The sequence below is a fragment of the Meleagris gallopavo genome, chromosome 1 (genome assembly GCF_000146605.3).
Source record: "Meleagris gallopavo isolate NT-WF06-2002-E0010 breed Aviagen turkey brand Nicholas breeding stock chromosome 1, Turkey_5.1, whole genome shotgun sequence".
Lineage (NCBI taxonomy): Eukaryota > Metazoa > Chordata > Aves > Galliformes > Phasianidae > Meleagris > Meleagris gallopavo.
The window spans coordinates 46,948,719-46,965,667 of NC_015011.2; the positions used below are offsets into that span (position 1 = coordinate 46,948,719).

The following is a 16,949-nucleotide window of genomic DNA, read 5'->3' on the forward strand; positions in this document are numbered from 1 at the left end:
ATAAGTGTGTATTTCCTTCCATTGCATAAGGAAGCATTGAAACAGATACATCATCAAAAAAAGAAAATATAATTAAGCACAAGCATTAGCCAACAAGTCCTAAACAAATAACCTGCAAAGCAAAAGCACCACATCAGCAGCTTGCTTACAAGCCCAAAAGCCCTTTAAATACCCTGAAACCACAGAAATTAGATGAGCTCTCTGTGTCAGAGCAGCTGTTTTGCCCCTCCACCTCCACCCCCCCCCTTGCTAAAATGAGATTGACTTCCCGATGCCAGTGTCATCCTCTGGTAAGCGGGTGTCTAATGTCACCCTGGTATCTACACACTCATGCAATTCCCACACATCCCTGTAGCCTCCTTCCACCCAACACTTTGCCTTCTCCATCATACAAATGTGAATTTTCTCAGCTTCAGCTGAGGGCCCCACTTACTTCCAGATCTGTCCTCGGTAGCTAAAGAGAATAATTGGCCCCTGTCCTCTTTTTATAACAGTCCTTTTCAGATTGCCGACAGCCAGGTTTCCACCCACAGCTGTTACTCCCCTATCCGGAATGCACCAGGCTCTCTCTGCCTTTGTTACATGTGTCCGATAGCATTCACCCCTACTCTTTTGCCTGCACCCCTCCAGCCCCTACAAGCCCCGTGAGCTTTTATTAAAGCATCCGATGTGGATGCAGCACTGTGTGATCACAGTCCAAAGGACGTGCAGTCAGTTTTTTTTCCCCCTTATCCTGAAAATCAGATGGGAGAACTGCTGTGGGAACACCGCATCCCTTCCTTCCTCTCCTGACGGATTTGGGATGTTTCTCCGAGCAAAGGTCCCACGGCTGCTCTCGATCAGGGAGCGCCACCGCTCCGGCGCTGTCCGTTCAGCACTGCCGGCGATCGCTCTCCTGTCGTTTCATGACAGCTCCTACTCACCCTCCTCACAGTGCAACCCGGGCATCGAACCAGCAGCGCTCCGTAATTCTTCCTTCCTTCAGTGTTTACATTCTTAAGCACACACTTTAAGGCAGTCATCACATCTCCCTTTTAATTGTCATTTGGCCAAGCTAAATGTAATTAGTTACTTTAATCTCCCCTCTCAGATCAATCCCTCCAGCATCTTAATCATTTTTTGTTGCTCCACTGAATTTGTTCTAATTTGCTGCCATCTTTGGGGCACTGAGTTCTCCAGAAATGAACTCGATAGCCGAGGTACACTCAAATCAGGCATGTGAAGAAAATACAACTAGAAACACGCAGAAAATATTTCCTTGCTCCAAGATTTAACAGTTCTGTTTGTGCAATCCAGCAAACACATCCACTGCTTTGCTGCCGCATTGTATTGTGAGCCCACATCTCATCTGCTCACAGGTGTAACCCTGTTGTCATCTCTGGCATTACTGCTTTCCAGAGGTGTACCTTTTGTCTCTGCTTTCTTTACAAGCACAGTCTGATTTTAACTCCTACTATTCAATTTATTATCTACTCTGCTAATCCCCAAATCCTATTCTGAGGTATGACTGCTTAGCCAGCTATATATCTCAAATCTCTTTGATTTCCAATGAAAATGCTCTCACAAAGGAAAGTCAGAGTTTGTCATCAGAATTAAGTCAAAACACATCCCTAAATTCACAAGACATTATGGGTTTCTCACACACCACTAATCAGCCCCTCAATGAAAACTGCCAGACGGTTTTCAGATGCTGCATCTGGGCTTTGGGAGCCTATCAGCCTTTTGTTGCCATGTTAGGGCTTTGCATCAGGCCCCATCGCTCACAGAAAAAGTGGTGACTCCTGGAGAGCCATGCAAAGCCCTGAGTGCAGCTGGGAGCACTGGGCAGCCCATGGGTTAAGCATCACCCTAATGTGCCACTGCCAGGGAGAAACACTGCCTTTCTCAGTATACGCCCTCAAAGCAGCACAGCATCTTCGTTTCCTAAAAGGTGCTCTTGAGGCTCCCCTATCTCCTTCATCCCAAAGGCTGGAGTTGAAGGTGTCTCCAAAGACATCACATTCGCACACATGACCCCAGATGCTGCCAAAGCACAGGGCAGTGACAGAATCACCGAATCAAAGGGGTTGGAAGGGACCTCTGGAAATCACACAGTCCATTCAACCTGCTGAAGTAGGTTTCCTTCAGTAGGTTATGCTGTAAAACATCCAGGTAAAGTTTGAATACCTCCGGAGGAGACTCCACAACCTCTCTGGGCAGCCTGTTCCAGTACAGGAGCCAGGTACAAAGGAAACTTTCCAGGATTCAGAAAAGAAGAGCCTTCCCCCTTCTCCAAACTTTGTCCCTCTAAAATCTCTAGAACTCTTTCCTCCCCCCTCTCCAGACATCAGAGTATCCAACAACAAAAAAAACTAGTTCAAGGGCACTGAGGTAGAAACAGGCAACTTAGCTCACCAGCCCCAGTTATTCCTCTTGCCTGCACTGGCACCAGGCACTACAGCAGGGCAGTTCTGACCTCAAGCAGGCAGTAATGCCACCAAACTCAGTTTGCCCAGCCTAAAGGAGGGGATAAAAGATGGAGGAGCAAGGAGAAGGTGGACTAATTCGGGGTCAGGAGTGGATGGAGAGCTCACCCCAGGGAGCACAGATGCATCGCCTCTGCAGCTGTTCAGTGCTGGAGGAGATAGTGCTCAGCACAACCCTCCTTTCTCTGACCACAAGGCAGCTGCAGCTCATCTGTTTCTAAAAGAGGTGGGGGGAGGAAGGGTGGTCCTTGCTGCTGCCCCTCTGCTCTGGGCCGGAGGTTCAGGGAGACCTCTATCCTCTTCAAGGCTGCAGCACCAGTCTCTCCCATCCCACAAAACTGGGGAAAATACAGCGCTGACAACTCTCCCTCCTGCCTTCTCCCATGAACACGTCCTGGTAGTGCAGGGAAATTTATAACCCAGCTCTCTCAGTCCCTCATGGTCCAGGTTTTCCCAGGATCAGAGTGCAATTTACTGCTAGTGAAAGCCCAAGGAGGTGCATAAATCTGCCACCACCTCTTCTCATGACCCATGTCAGCCCACTTCTTCTGCTGCAGCTCAGGAGGAAGGTCTTTTGCTTAATTTCTCAGTCTTATTTGCCAAGAGAAAGGAGTGAGGAAAGAGACTCAGCACAACTCCAATCACTCAAAAAGTTGCAGAGCATGTGAATTGGTTGGATTTATGACAGCATTTAGCACGGCCACAAAGATCTTAGCTACAAATAACAGAATCCATTTCAGAAGAGGGAAAATGAAGTGGACAGGACAAAGGTACAAAGCTACAAAAAGTACCGATTCCTTGGATGTTTAGAAAGTGCAAGATGGCACAAATGCATGCACACATCTCTCTCAGCTGTACAGATTGCACTTATGTGAAGATAGCGGGTCCCCTTTGCAGGAGGTTAGCTCAGAAGAAGTAGGGATACTTTCAGCCCAAAACAGAGACTAGACCTATGCATACATCTAGAGGAAAGGAACTCCAGCCAATGCACCTGATTGTGTCTACTGGCACAGACCAAGGATGGGCACTTTTTGCCAAATGCTGATCAGCATATAATAGACCAGCTCAGTCAGGATGGAGAAGGTCAGCTTGGCTTCAGCCAATTGGTAGCTGACTATGGCCAAGAAAAATCTTAGCACAGCTCTTACCATCCTGCTCTAGCAAGCAATGAAAAAAAACTCTCAGTTACAACTTCTCTAAGCCCTCTGGTTTTGCACCAAAGAACTCTGTACGCTCAGTGCACTGCAAGTAGTGCTTGAGGTTGCACAGCTATTCCCCAGTATGTTTTTCTGCTTACTGATATGAATGCACGTATAATGCCCCATTTCCAGGCAGGTTAAGAGGCACAGCTTAAACCACTGCTTCTAAATTAAATTTGCCCTCTCTGCACTGCTATGCTGCCCTTTCATTGAGTGGACTATCTCTAGATGTTTTTATCCAAGTTAAACATGCCTTTAGCTGGTGTAATAAATGTGTCATTTCAGTAATGCCATGGTTCAAGTCTTTTATATATGAACTTCTCTATACCCCAGGCATCACCTAAAGAATGTATAAGTTATCCAGTAGGAGCATTGGACCAAACACTTTCTGCCATTTTCTTTAAATTCATTGAATATTCATACATCATAAGGAGGAAATGAGTTTTAAATGAAATTTGGGTCTTTAACTCTTTCTTTTCTCTCCCCTTCTGGATGTCTAATGGTAAAATCAAGTTCTATTCATTTTCCAGCAAGCTTTGTCTTTCAACTTTTAAGACAGTCTATTTTTCTTTCAAATTCATTCAGATTATAAGAAAATACGATTAAGCTGCTTTAAAAGTCTTAATTTCTATTCTAATGGAAAAAACAGAGATGCCAAATGCAGCCAATTTTATGCAGTTCTTACCATAGAATCATTGATTTTTCTGCTCCAGACACAGTCCATGAGGATTTGGGGAAGGAAACATGACACAACTTAATCTTATGTCCACACTGAATCTCAACCAGATTCTATACTTACTGCTGTTTTATACTGCAGAAAAAGCAATACATTAGGGTGTCCTGAAAACACCTGAAAATTTATATAGCAAAAGAAACATTGATGAATCTGTTGGTATTGCTAAACTTCATGTCATTTAATGCTTTAAAAAAAAAAATCATCAAATTAAAGACAAAAAGAAGCAGCCACTGTATGTAGCTAACATGAAGAATTTATACAGCATTCATTACAGGCATCAAAAATAACAACGTAGACAGTACCTCCATAGCTAAGATGCTCTTCAGATGAAAAAAAGCAGAACAAGCTTATAAGCAATAATATTTAGAAATGAAGCTGATTAAAAATAAAATCAAGTAATTACGTCTAGCACCACAGAGACATCCAAAATTGGTCTAGCCCTCAGCAGCGCCAACGCTAGGATTCTGTCCAACTTCAAAGGGACACCAGGTCCCATTTCTGATCTGCAGCTAAACTCTTGTGTAGGTACACGTCACAATTTGTTCTGTCACAGTTGACAAACTATGCTATTAGGGAAAACAATTAATTAAGAGAAGATGCATGGATATTTGTACTACCCTGTACACTTAAAAAGTCCCAGTTAGACCGCTGGGGCAAACTTTAGCTCTAATTTTCTGTTTTGTTCCATTTTTATGCTTCATTGTGCAAGCAATATTTCTCATTAAACATCTGCCTTGGTAGAAATGGGCACTGCCTTTAAATTTATGCAAACATACATGTACAAAGATGCATGATTAAATGCTGTTCTTACACCAATCTCTCCTGGGAAGCATTGGCTATAGATGAAGTAAGCCCTGGCCAACCCTCCTTAACCCGCAGCATCTTGAAGGACGGTTCTCTGTTGGGTGCCAAAGACAAGCCCTATGATACCTGATCATGTTAAGGAAGCTCTTCTGCCAACTTGCTACTTTATGGCTTGAAATCTAGGACTGAGGAGTCCAGAGATAATGTATGGGCTGTACGGACCGAATCAGCTACATGGACATCATTGTTTCTTGCAAATTCAAATCACATTTGGGAACCATTTACACCAGAACGAGACTGGAGAACCTCCAGACCTTTGTGTTCAAAAAGAGATGGACTATCAAGTAGCCAATTTTCCTACGGTGAAAAAATAAACAGCAGACGACCCAGGATCCTCCTAGCTCCTGACTGTTCTAAACTGAGTGATGCAAGGACAATACAGTTCCTGCCTCTTCCAGCCCCTCTCTAGAACATCCTAAGCTTGTACACACACAGACGACAAACTATTGACTTAAAGGACATTAAGAAGCTCATCTATATAGGTTGCCTTTGTCATCAAGAGAGATTAGCTTCTCCAAATGGGAACCTGGAGCATGCCCACTGGGCTTCTGCTCTCCAAAGGAACTCCCTCTTTCTCCACTGACTCAGTGGAGATTCTTGGGCAGCAAATCCCCCACAGCTAGTGTTAGCTTTTGCAAATGCTCTCCCTCTCCATATGAAAGTCAAACATCTCACCAAGCTTATAAAAGCCAGTGTATAGTGAACGACAAGAGGGGATACACCAAGGGATACAAACTGCTGGAATGAAAATCCCAAGTGATTTTAAAGATCTAGAGACAACTTTAAAGAGCTGCCTGCACATCACAGAAAATTCTTCAATAACTCCAGTTTCCTGTCACAGAGTCTCGGTAGTTCTCATCCCTCATTTTTTGTTTAAGAGCAATTGCTTAAGGATCAGGTCCCTTAGGAATTCACCTCCTCCTATCACATTTTCTCCCACCTAGAGTTAACACCAGAGCTGGATGTAAAAAGAAACATCTTAACTGTCACTGGGAAATATAAATGTATCCAAAGCAGAATAAGAAGAAACCTTCACTGCTGGTTTGCAGGAATAATTAGTTCCTGGGTCTCCGGTATCTCAGAGGACTCCACAGCCTCTGGGCTATGGAAACTGCTTCTCCATTTCTTTCATGCTGAAGTCATTTTCCTTTATATAAAGTAATTACTTTATGCCAGGCCAAAGAAACAGAATACTTCCACAGCCCAGTCGTTAGAGCACTCCCTCTCCAGCACAATGAATAGGCATTTATATAAAGTAGAACAGCTCCAAGTGGAAAAGCTCCAACTGAGAAAGTATTACTGCAGAGGACCCAAGAGCACAGGCCTTCATGCTGACTAGAACAAGTCCCCACTCCAAGGTATGCAGAACAGGAATGCGTCACCCAAAACCTAGTTACTTTTCTGCTTACTGATCAAGATAATTTCAGCATGGAACTAGCAAAATCTATGAAAATTATATTTATTTTGGTGGGGCAATCAATTCATTTCCTGGTACATTTGCTCCATTACAAATCTCTCCTGCCAAAAACCTTAATCACCACTTCTGACATCATAAGCTGAAATCAGGGTTCTTTCTGACAAGTAGTGATCAAGGAACAGCCAGAACACGATTTCAACTTAACGTCCTAACAGAGAAGTGTGAGAGGAATTAGGTGAGGTATGCTGCTAACCAACAATGGTCTCCTATTGTGTCCCTCCTAGTTTCTGAAAGTTATTCCTCTCTTCTAGAAAAAGAAAGAGAGAGAGAGCGCACAAGCGAGCTGCGGGCACACAGCTCCTGCTTCAGAGAGCACTGAGGCACAGGCATTTGGCTCCTGCTAAATTCTCCAGTCTCTGTGGTTCAAAGAGCCTTTTAGCCCCATTACTTTCCACTGAAATCATTCAAATTAAAAGGGGATGAAGCAGGAGTCTTAACAGTTCTCTCTGAATCCCTCTTTTGAAAGTTCACAAAACTTCCAAACCAGAGATTCAGAGAGAGCCTTCTGTGAGAGTCACTGTCTTTCAAAGCAGCTATCCCACAGCTATCTATTTTTCTAAGCTACTTAGCTTTCATCTCCTCCTGTTTAGCACACAGGCCCCCCATCACATAATGAAACGATCATACCGTCTTTTCTAAGATCCCGTTTATGCTTTTGCATTTACCACTTCACTACTTCCAGATGGAGATTTAAAAGCTTCCTCCTAGCATACTTGAATATGTGGTACCTCAGATCACATCCAAGCTGCTTTTTACTTCAACTTTCAAGGTTTCAGAACACTATCTTTGCAATTTTAATCATATATGTGGGTCATTTCAAAAGTAATGCGTCCTATTTACTTCCATGGAAACTACACCAGTTATAAAGAGCACAGTAACACTATTTGATAGAGCAAATTCTCAGCTACAAAATAGTATTTTTCAACACAGGCATCACCATTAGCTATGCTTTTCCACCAGCAACACAGGAGAGCCTACATGCCACACTCATAAAAATCAGCACCAGTGGAGGTGACCCACCGTCATCACTGTTGAAATGCACCACCCAGCACCACACTGTAAAAAACCCACTATTTGGCCTCTATAAACATTTGGCAAGTGTCAAAGAATGTCAGTGGGTGCCATTTTTTCCACATGGAATGACTCAATAACAAATATTTGCTTCATGCATGCTTCCATATCAGACGCCATTTTGTCAGAATGCCCCTCTGCTGCCATCTGTCACACTGCAATAAAACGTAATGCAATATTTCGGGAAGGTTAGACCTGTACTGCCATCTCACCACCACCTGCCCCTGACACTGTGGGCAACATCATAAAATAGGAGGTATTAGTTTTAGAGCGTGTCCTCATCTAATAATCACTTTTTCAGTAATAAATTTCAGAAGAAAATTTCAAGGTGCACCAAAAACGTGAAGCGCTGGAGAGGAGAGAGAAAGAGAACAGATTATGTCATCCTGTCACTTTCATTTGCCTCTCCCTTGGGGATTGTCAGGCTCTGATGTTTCAGCCTGACTCTGCTGAAACGTGTCTGACATGAGGGAATCTCCCGGGAGATGCTCAGGCCACTGACTACAGCAAGCAGTGACACCAGAGAAATACAGAGAAAAGAGAGGGGCACGGGGATGTGCAGATCCTTCCTATGTGCTTTTCAAGCAAGTGTATGTTTAAGTGCAAGTAGCTGCAAGCTAGTGCATTTTATACGTTTCCTTTACCACAATGCACTTCAAATGCATTTATCATCAGAGTTCAGTAACAAAAATTCACCAGCAAACCAGTCACGTATATTTAATTAATATCCTACATTAACTGGCACAAAAACATCCAAAGCAGCAACCTTTTCTCCATCCTCCTCCTGGAACAGCTGTCAGCCCACCCACTCCCCTCCACATATCAATAGAGTTGCCTTTCTCACCACTCTGACTTCAAAAGCATCTGACCTCAGACACTGAAGATCCAGGATTGCCCTCAGAATCAGAGCCAGCTTTAGGCTCCTAGAAGATCTTCCACCACCCACTTCCAGGACCTTATTCCCAGCAGGAGATGCTTGTGCAGCAGAGGTCCCACACAACAGAGAGAAATCACAATCCTTTATCATGGGAGACCACAACAACAGATTTTGAGATTTACCTCTTTCTTACCTATATCTGCTGTGTCCTGCTCATGGCCAACTGCTGGAGGCAATACACAGTCACAGCTGCCTCCAGATATCATTAGGCTATTATGTCTATCACCTGAAAACAATTTGCTGTTCATTAGGCAATCAGCTGTGATGTAGGACATGGCAGTTGTGCTAGTAAATTATCAGCAGGTTCATGACACAAAACCTTATCTGTCTCATTTGGCTCCTAGAAACCATCTCATCTTCTGGTCTGTTTAGAAATACTGAATTTCTAATTTTCATATTTGTTTCCATTTGCAAAATCCTCCAAATTCTTCAGAGATCATACTTGGCAAGAAATTATAAATACATCCACAAGAAAGAGTTGTGTGTCCTAGCTCCTCAACAGTGCATGGCAACCCTACCAAAGAGATTAGAAAAAGAGTTGAAAAATAAAATGTTTAATCCCAGTATAATAAAAAAGACAGTTCAACGTGTAATTTCCTCCATCTGAGTTTGAGCTTGTCCTAGATACCAATACAGAAAACTCTTGATTCTTCTCAAAAACACCAGAGGCCAAAGTTAAGGACTTGATGCTGCCTTTTTTTTATTATTATTATTTTTTTTAAGTAAAGGGGTACTGTATCTCAGTACTTCTTTCTGCTGATGTAGGATATGAACTGGAATAGGCTTAAGGTCATACAGCATAGATCTCCAGTGCTGGCCAATTTCACAGTCTCAAAATGGCACCTTCAGCCTTCTCAACTACCTGCTGGACAATCTCTAATGATTCAAACTATCCCCTCAACCTATTAATAAAACCTCCCATTCAAACTCCAGCTCTACACAGGTAGTTTCTCCAACTCAGAGCATAGAGAGACACAGCTGTGGAGAATGGCTTGAGTGAAGTGACGATTCTCAGAAACCACTACGCTTACAGATCCTCATATTCTCAAATTATCCTCAAGAAGCAGTAAAAGCGATAAGGAGAAGGCACTTTTAAACTATAGCTCATTTTGCAAGACGAAAGCATATAACAAAATGATAAGGTACGTATTTTCACGTTCTTCAGCTTGCTGTAACATACAACACCTCTCCTTGCAGTATCTGGTTTGGGCACATGACATATTCAGATGCTATGCTACTGTAAAATCTTGAAAGCAATGGCTACAGATGGGTGAAGTTTCCTACTGAAAGGGACACAGTCTCAGTCTAGAAGAGCCCATATTATTGCAGGATTCAAGGATTGTACCTGCAAGTGCTAAAACATCACTTACATAGAAGACGTTTGTAAGTCCTTCCTGCAAAGACTTCTATGCTGGAGCTCTAGTTCTTCCTCAGGTCAGGACACGCAGTCACAAGATACCAGAGATTTGGAAAACTGGACCTCTTTGGGGAGTTTCTTTTACACACTTCAAGTGAAGCTCAAGCCATGGCACCATTCAACACCATTATATGGACTCCTATATGTACCAAATGAGATTTAAAGCAATGGGGCCAGATCCAATCACGTGGGGAGCATTTCCACAAATTGGACTGTTGGTCCCTGTCTCCTGCACTCTAAACAGATTGACCTCATTAACTTTCTTCTAAAGTTGCTTGGTTAGGCACACACATATTATGATCTACGGTTCACCTGAGGCAGGCTTTATTAGATACAAACCTGGTATTTCAGCACCTACATCCAGCTTTAAATAGCTTCAGTCAGAGCCTTCCTATCACATTTATCAGTATCTTCTGCTATCACCTAAACCTTTCTTGCAGTAAACATTTAATGTTATGTTTAATCTCTATTCTCTCTGCTTCATCTTAAATTCATTTATTTCTCAATCTATCCTCAGTGACTAACGAGAATAATTGGCCCCTGTCCTCTTTCTGTAATGGTCTTTTATGTGTTTGCAGACAGTTACGCTCCCACCCACAGCTGTCTTTTATCCAGACCTGAAGCTCTTCCAACTTTTCTTTACCCGTCTTCTTTTCTCTGATCTGTGATCACTGCCTTTGTTCACTCCCCCACGCCCTCTACAGTCCTTTGCTCTCTCAGAAGCACAGCCCCCATACAGAACACAGTTATCTAAGTGAGGCTTAACTACATTTCTTAAGTAGATATTAGACATTATTTCACTATTTTGTACTAATGATTGCATACAAAGCTCATGCATAGGCTGGAGAGAAGGTTCAGTGGAAGATGGCAGTAACTGGAGTGATTCATTTTTTGGTTGGTGGTTCAAATGCAGGCTAGGAGTACATTAAGCATGAACTGTTTTCTTCTCACAACTAGACAGCCTCTATCACTTTTGGCTGTGTGTAGCTGACTGCTATTTTCAGAGGTGTCTCTTTTGTTCTCCACCTGGAGAATCAATTGGATGCAAGGTCCTGCATGCCTAACGTGCCAGGGATCAGCAGGAGCAACAGAACATTAGGTCAAGGAACTTGCCACCAAGCAGGAGATCATATTCTCATTCTTCCCTTTAAAGTGATTCTTCCCTGTCGGTGTTTAAGCACAATCACACACACACTGGTATTAGTGACACTGTATGTACTCTAGGAATAGAGAAGCATACTCAGTATTCACAGCTGGAAACCCAGCACTTTACCTAAGCCACATTCAGCAGCTCTTTGCAGTTTTGAACCTTTCTTGAGCATGAGGATAGAGAATAAGGAGTGAACACTGCAGAGGTCTCAATGTCATATCCCTCACCTTAAGCCAGTAACTACACTCTCATTCATAATTTCTCTTTCTTTTGCCAGAATTTTAATCAATCCATGTATATTTTTTGCTCCAAAACACGCTGTCTTTGATTGTGTTTGAAAGGAGAGAGATCCATCCAGCACACCTTACCTCACAATCTCCAAATACCCTCTGTGCTAGGATGCATTGGCTGGCCGTGAGTTTCAGAGCACACCCCCTTCCCCTCTCTCCTGTCTTAGTAGCCCTGTGTTCAGAGAAAGCAGTATTTTTATTCCTCACACATTAAGCACATTCAGTGTGTAAATTAGTGAAACCATGCTCAGCGCTCTCTTTCCTGCTTCTATAAAAAAACAAATGCTAAACAAAGAGCAGGATACCCTCAAGAGATCCAAATTAGCCATGGTTTGGATTGACTTGATGACACTGCTGCCTAGTGCCACACCTTGGTTTCTGAGCCCACAGGGATTTTTCTCTGCAGGTGACCTAAGGCACATGGACGCACACTTGGTCGACTTTTACTGACGCCCACTCAGGTGCCAATACACAGCTCCAGCAGGAAACCAGCCGGTTGTACCTCATGGCAGCCATGAGCTCTTTAACTATAAAGGGTGGGTTGGTTTACACTGTTTGGTGTTGTTTTTTTCCCCTGAAACAAAAATATAGTTGAGGCATTTAGCCCATCTGGGTCCTGACTCCCAGTTAGCACCATGTCACTGAATTTTCCAGAGTACCAATCCATATCTGCCCAGAACCTACTCTCCCGTCTTCTGATGACTAGAGGAGCAAGACAGATGCACCAGAGGTGTGCTGGAGCCTCCTTGGTGGTTGGAGAAATTGTATTTTACATTCCCACAATGATGCATTTAACTGAAGCAGAAACACAAGAGGAAGGAAGAAAGTAATGACAGCAGGAGGACTATGCTTAGCTCTTATTTTCCTCTAGTTCTCCTTCTACGTACGTCAGCACTGCTATCTCCAAACTGCTTCATCTTACCCAGGGCAGTAGCTAGGTTTGTCTGACTACAGTGAAGCCACTAATTGTGAGAGTTGTTCTCACGATGAAATCTTGAAGATGGGTGGGTAGGGGACAGGTCATGGTAATAGCAGATAATACTATCCTTATTTCACCCATCCACTGCCTGCTTTTCTATCTCAAGTCTCATAGGTGGATCACAGGAGAGTCAGGCAATCCTGGAGCCCAGGTGCCAGACACAGAGGATACTGCCAGCATCCCATTGTATATCATCCAGTGCACGGAGCCATCTCTTCTATTACTTGATCCATTCTTTGTGATAAATTGAGTTCAATATATGAAGGCACTTTTTGGTGTAAGCCTAAATGATCCTTATGGGTCTCTTCCAACTCCGGATATTTTATTCTATATTCTCCAGCTTCAAGATAACTTCTGTGCTGCCCACCACATCATGCTAATAAAGGGAGTAAAGGCAGAGTGGGTTTCTGACATCCCTGAAGTCCATGTAGGTTGAATCTCTAGAGAACAGCCCTTGGACTAGACCATCTCACAGGCAGCTTTTGCACATCTTAAGGAGTAAAAGACAGCAGCAGGGAATGGAGCCCATTGCAGAGGCAAACAGCGCTGCCTATACAGCCTTCTCATCCTCTGCCAGCTTGGGGGTTATGAAAGAACAGTACTGAGAATCAAATCCAGACCTCCCACATGCTATTGCAGAGACAACAAGTGCTAAAGCACCAAATCCTGGTGCCAGCCCAGGTAGTGAGAGTCCAGCGTGGGAGTCCAAGCATACCTCCATGTGCTAATGTAGAATGGCTCCAGCACTGGAGCTGGCATCCACCTGCCCTCTTCCAAACTAAGCATGAGGAATAAGCCCACCCCAACTCCAGCAGTAGATGAAATACAAAACTGAACACTGCAACTTTCTCCCTCTGTAGGCAAGAGGTTGGGCATTGGATGTTGGTTTGTTGGTTGATAAGAATTTTATACAGAGGCCACTGATAATCTAAAAAGAGCATGAAACAGATCAAAGAGCTGATGAGGATCAAGAATTAGGATTTTTATCCCTGCTCTGCATTTTCCATCTTCATCATGCTCTTGCATGTGCAGACACAATGCAAAAACCAGCCATCAATACAGGTATCCCACAAACACTGCCCAGCGGAGGACAGCAGAGACTGCTCCTGACGCCTTCCTTTGCTCAGCTGTAGTTTCACTGACAAAGGGATCACAAGAGACACCAAGACCAAAGCATACTGAGATGGGCTGGTGTGCACTGCCTGGCAAGAGCCCAGCATCCCCAGAAAGAGGAGCAGGAGCTCTGGCCATGATTCTTTCCTTCTCCCTGTTGAAATTCCTCCACCCACCAAGACAGATCTGAGTGAAAGCTGAAGCGGGTCTCCTCACCACACACTGTGTCCATTCCACTCTCTGCCAATCCCCTGACACCCATGGAAAGACTCTACTGGGAGACATGCTGTTGCACGCTGGGACTAGAGCGAACCAGGAGATGTGGAGGCTGCAAGAACTGCTGCTTTGGGGGGGCGTAGGCGAGCACTTGCAAATTGCTCATACCCACACATACAGAGCACCTCACACCTACACATGATGGCTGCACTCCCCAGAACTGCAGTTGGGACACACCAGGTCACCCCACATCCCTAGGGATTGGACAGTAGGGCAGCTCTGAGAACCTAAGAGCATGAGATGCTGTGCACCCAGCCCTCCCTGTGTGCCCAAAGGGAAAATAGACACCTCCATGCAATGCTTGCACTCCCCTGGAGGTGGCTATGCTTGGCAGTGTGAGGCAACAACAGAGGGTGCCGCCTTTTGCCCATGCTGAAGCTTGCAGGGAAAATGAGGAAAAATCCTAAGCCAAGGCAGCAGCAAGAGAGACTGGGAGGAAAATGGGGGTGAGGATGTGGGCCCACACTTCCTGCCCCCATGAGCATTACTGTGAGAACCCTCTCCAACACTACCACCCAAATCTGGACCAGGTCACCTCTGGAAAATACCATGGGGCAATATGGGACCTACCTGGGTCCAGTGCCTTCAGGGAGGGCTGGCATCAGGGCAGGCATCCAGCACCCCACAGCCCAGCCCAGCTACCTGCCCGTCCAACCACCCTGGGGAAAAGGGGATACCTAGTATCTGCCCTCCTCTTCCCTGGCCCTGCTCACTGAGGAACGGGGATGCATCCCCTCCATCCTCAGGGCTTGTGCTTTTAGAGGCTGTCATGGGGAAATAAGACCCGAGTGAGGAGGACAGCACTGGGGTCCTGCGAGGATCCAGCAGCAGGCACAAGATGCAGGGCTTGAGAAATTCCTCCTAGAAGCAGGAGAAAGGCTCCCGTGCACACTCCTCTCCCCATGCAGGTAAACTTTCTACTCCCACTTGCGGAGGGAGAGGGAGGGGATCTCTCTGGCAGGGAGGATCCAGGCGCAGATAAACCCTGGGAAGCCTTGGATATTTATAGAAGCACAGTCAGAATATGGCAGGGAAGGTGGCTCTCAGCCCCTCCACACAGACCCGGTTTTCATTTTTAACAATAGCCCAGCAAAACCCCTCCAAAAGGAAAAAAAAAGCCACTGAAAGGACCAAGATGAGCGAGAATGCTCTGGGTGCCATGGGGCTGGGGGCCTTCCAAGCTCATCCACAGCAGCAAGGCTGCAGGGGGCTGCAGGATACAGCCCATTCCCTCCTCCTCCTCCTCCTGCTGCGAGCCTCCCCCGCCCACTGAAGGCCTCTGGATCTGGTGCAGAGTGTCAAGCAGAAGGAGGGTTGTGGGGAGCCCACACCGGGGCTAAGGGTGAGCAGGGGGGGTGCCGAGGGAGGGAGTAAGCTTAGCCCCATTCACCCCTTCTCTAACCTGTCATGAGGGCGTGCAGCTCCACGCATGCTGCTAAAAGCTTAAAATAGACCCAACACACTCAGCACCTCTCACCCGGTGCTCTCAGTGGGGCGCGGCACAGTGGCCGCATGCTCTGCACCCCCCCGGCGCTCTGCTCCCTTTGTCTTGCCACCATCTTATGGAAAAGCTCACATGGCATGCTATGTTCGGGATGCACCGGTGGCTGGATGCACAATAGCCATTTTGCAAGCCCGGCCAAGCAGGCTGGGGAGGGGGCTGCCCACAGCAGGGAGGAATGCGGTGAATCGATTAAAACACGTGAAGTTGCCCAAATACGTTGCCTCGTAGATTCGGGTGAAGACTCCTGACGTGCTTGGACTTAAAATAGCCCTCCACCTCCACGCGAGCAGCCGCACTCACCCAGCACTGGGCTCCTGCCGCGGTGCTGAGGCGGCCCCCAGCCCCGCATTAGGCCACTCACGATGGAGAAGCCGGAGTGGGTCTGGAGTAATGCAGCACCCATCTCATAACAAGCATGTTTTTATCTACCATTGTTCCTAAGGAGCTCTATTTTCACATCACGGCATGACACGGAGCTGTTGGACCGATGGAAAGAAAGAGCCAATGTACAGATGGATGGATGGGAATAACTGTCATTTCCCCCCTTTACCAAAGCCACGTTCTTTCTCCCATAATCTGCACCCCAACTACACAACTCCCCTCCCCTCCAAAAAATATCCCAAGGGACTTCCCCCCCATTCACAGCATGTAACTGGGAGCATCCCTATCACCTTCCCTGCATCTCTTATTTGATGAGCCAAGGGGAAATCAACATGTCTGGTGAACATTGCCTCCTTTCTGAGCTCTATCTGGTTCTGCAAGCAGCAGCCCCAAACCTTTTGTTCTATTGCGAGTGGTCTTCCCTGAGCACGGCTGTGTGCAGAAAGCAGGCTGCCACCAGGAACGCACCATCAGGAAATTCCCTACCTTGGTTTGTAGAAGCAGAACCTCTAGACGGACGGATCAAGGGAGAGAGCATGTTGGGAATGTCCAGGCTCCTCTTCTTGCTTGCATATCCACATAAGAAGAATAAGGGTTGGGGGGCAAAAGTTGAGGAACAAGTTAAAAAAAATCCTATTTGGCTAAGTAAAAAAAAAAAAAAAAAAAAAAAAACAAATAGAGGATTCTTGGTGGGAATCTTGCGTCTTGAAGCGGTGCAAATTCAAAAGCTGTAGAGCATCACTTCAGAGGAGATTCAGTGTGAGCTGTGAGGATCGTCAAATGCAGGTTCCAGAGTAAGCATTCCTTTCCCCTTTTGGTGATTATTCTTATGATTATTTTCTCTCTTTTTCTCTTTCCTGGAGCCCTAGTGGAGGAGGTTGTGTTGAAAGCAACTGGAGGTCGGTGCCGTTCTTCTGTGAAGCATGATTATCCTCAAAGCGTCCCCTTCCTGAAGGGAAAAATGAGCATCAATTCGCTATTAGAGGGGTCTGAAGGGGATAAAAACCGCTCCCCGACAAAGACATTCATGCATTGAGAAGAAAGGGAAGCAAAACGCATTTCCCAACGGCGCACACAAGTGGGATCAGAA

At 45.3% G+C, this 16,949-nt stretch overlaps 1 protein-coding gene across 3 annotated transcripts in view; it reads right to left on the minus strand.

The window, feature by feature from the left end:
* The window catches only part of GRIN2B (glutamate ionotropic receptor NMDA type subunit 2B), a 203,443-nt gene extending 186,507 nt beyond the window's left edge, over window positions 1-16,936 (minus strand). The window contains exon 1 of one of the 3 annotated variants that reach the window (XM_003202222.3): window positions 16,346-16,936. The gene's annotated coding sequence lies outside the window, so the exon portion shown is untranslated. Of the gene's footprint in view, window positions 1-8,681; window positions 8,844-8,882; window positions 8,932-16,345 lie in introns of those variants that run through there. The other 2 variants (XM_019614309.1, XM_019614304.1) reach the window with 2 other exon arrangements.
* Between the last annotated feature and the right edge of the window lie 13 nt (window positions 16,937-16,949).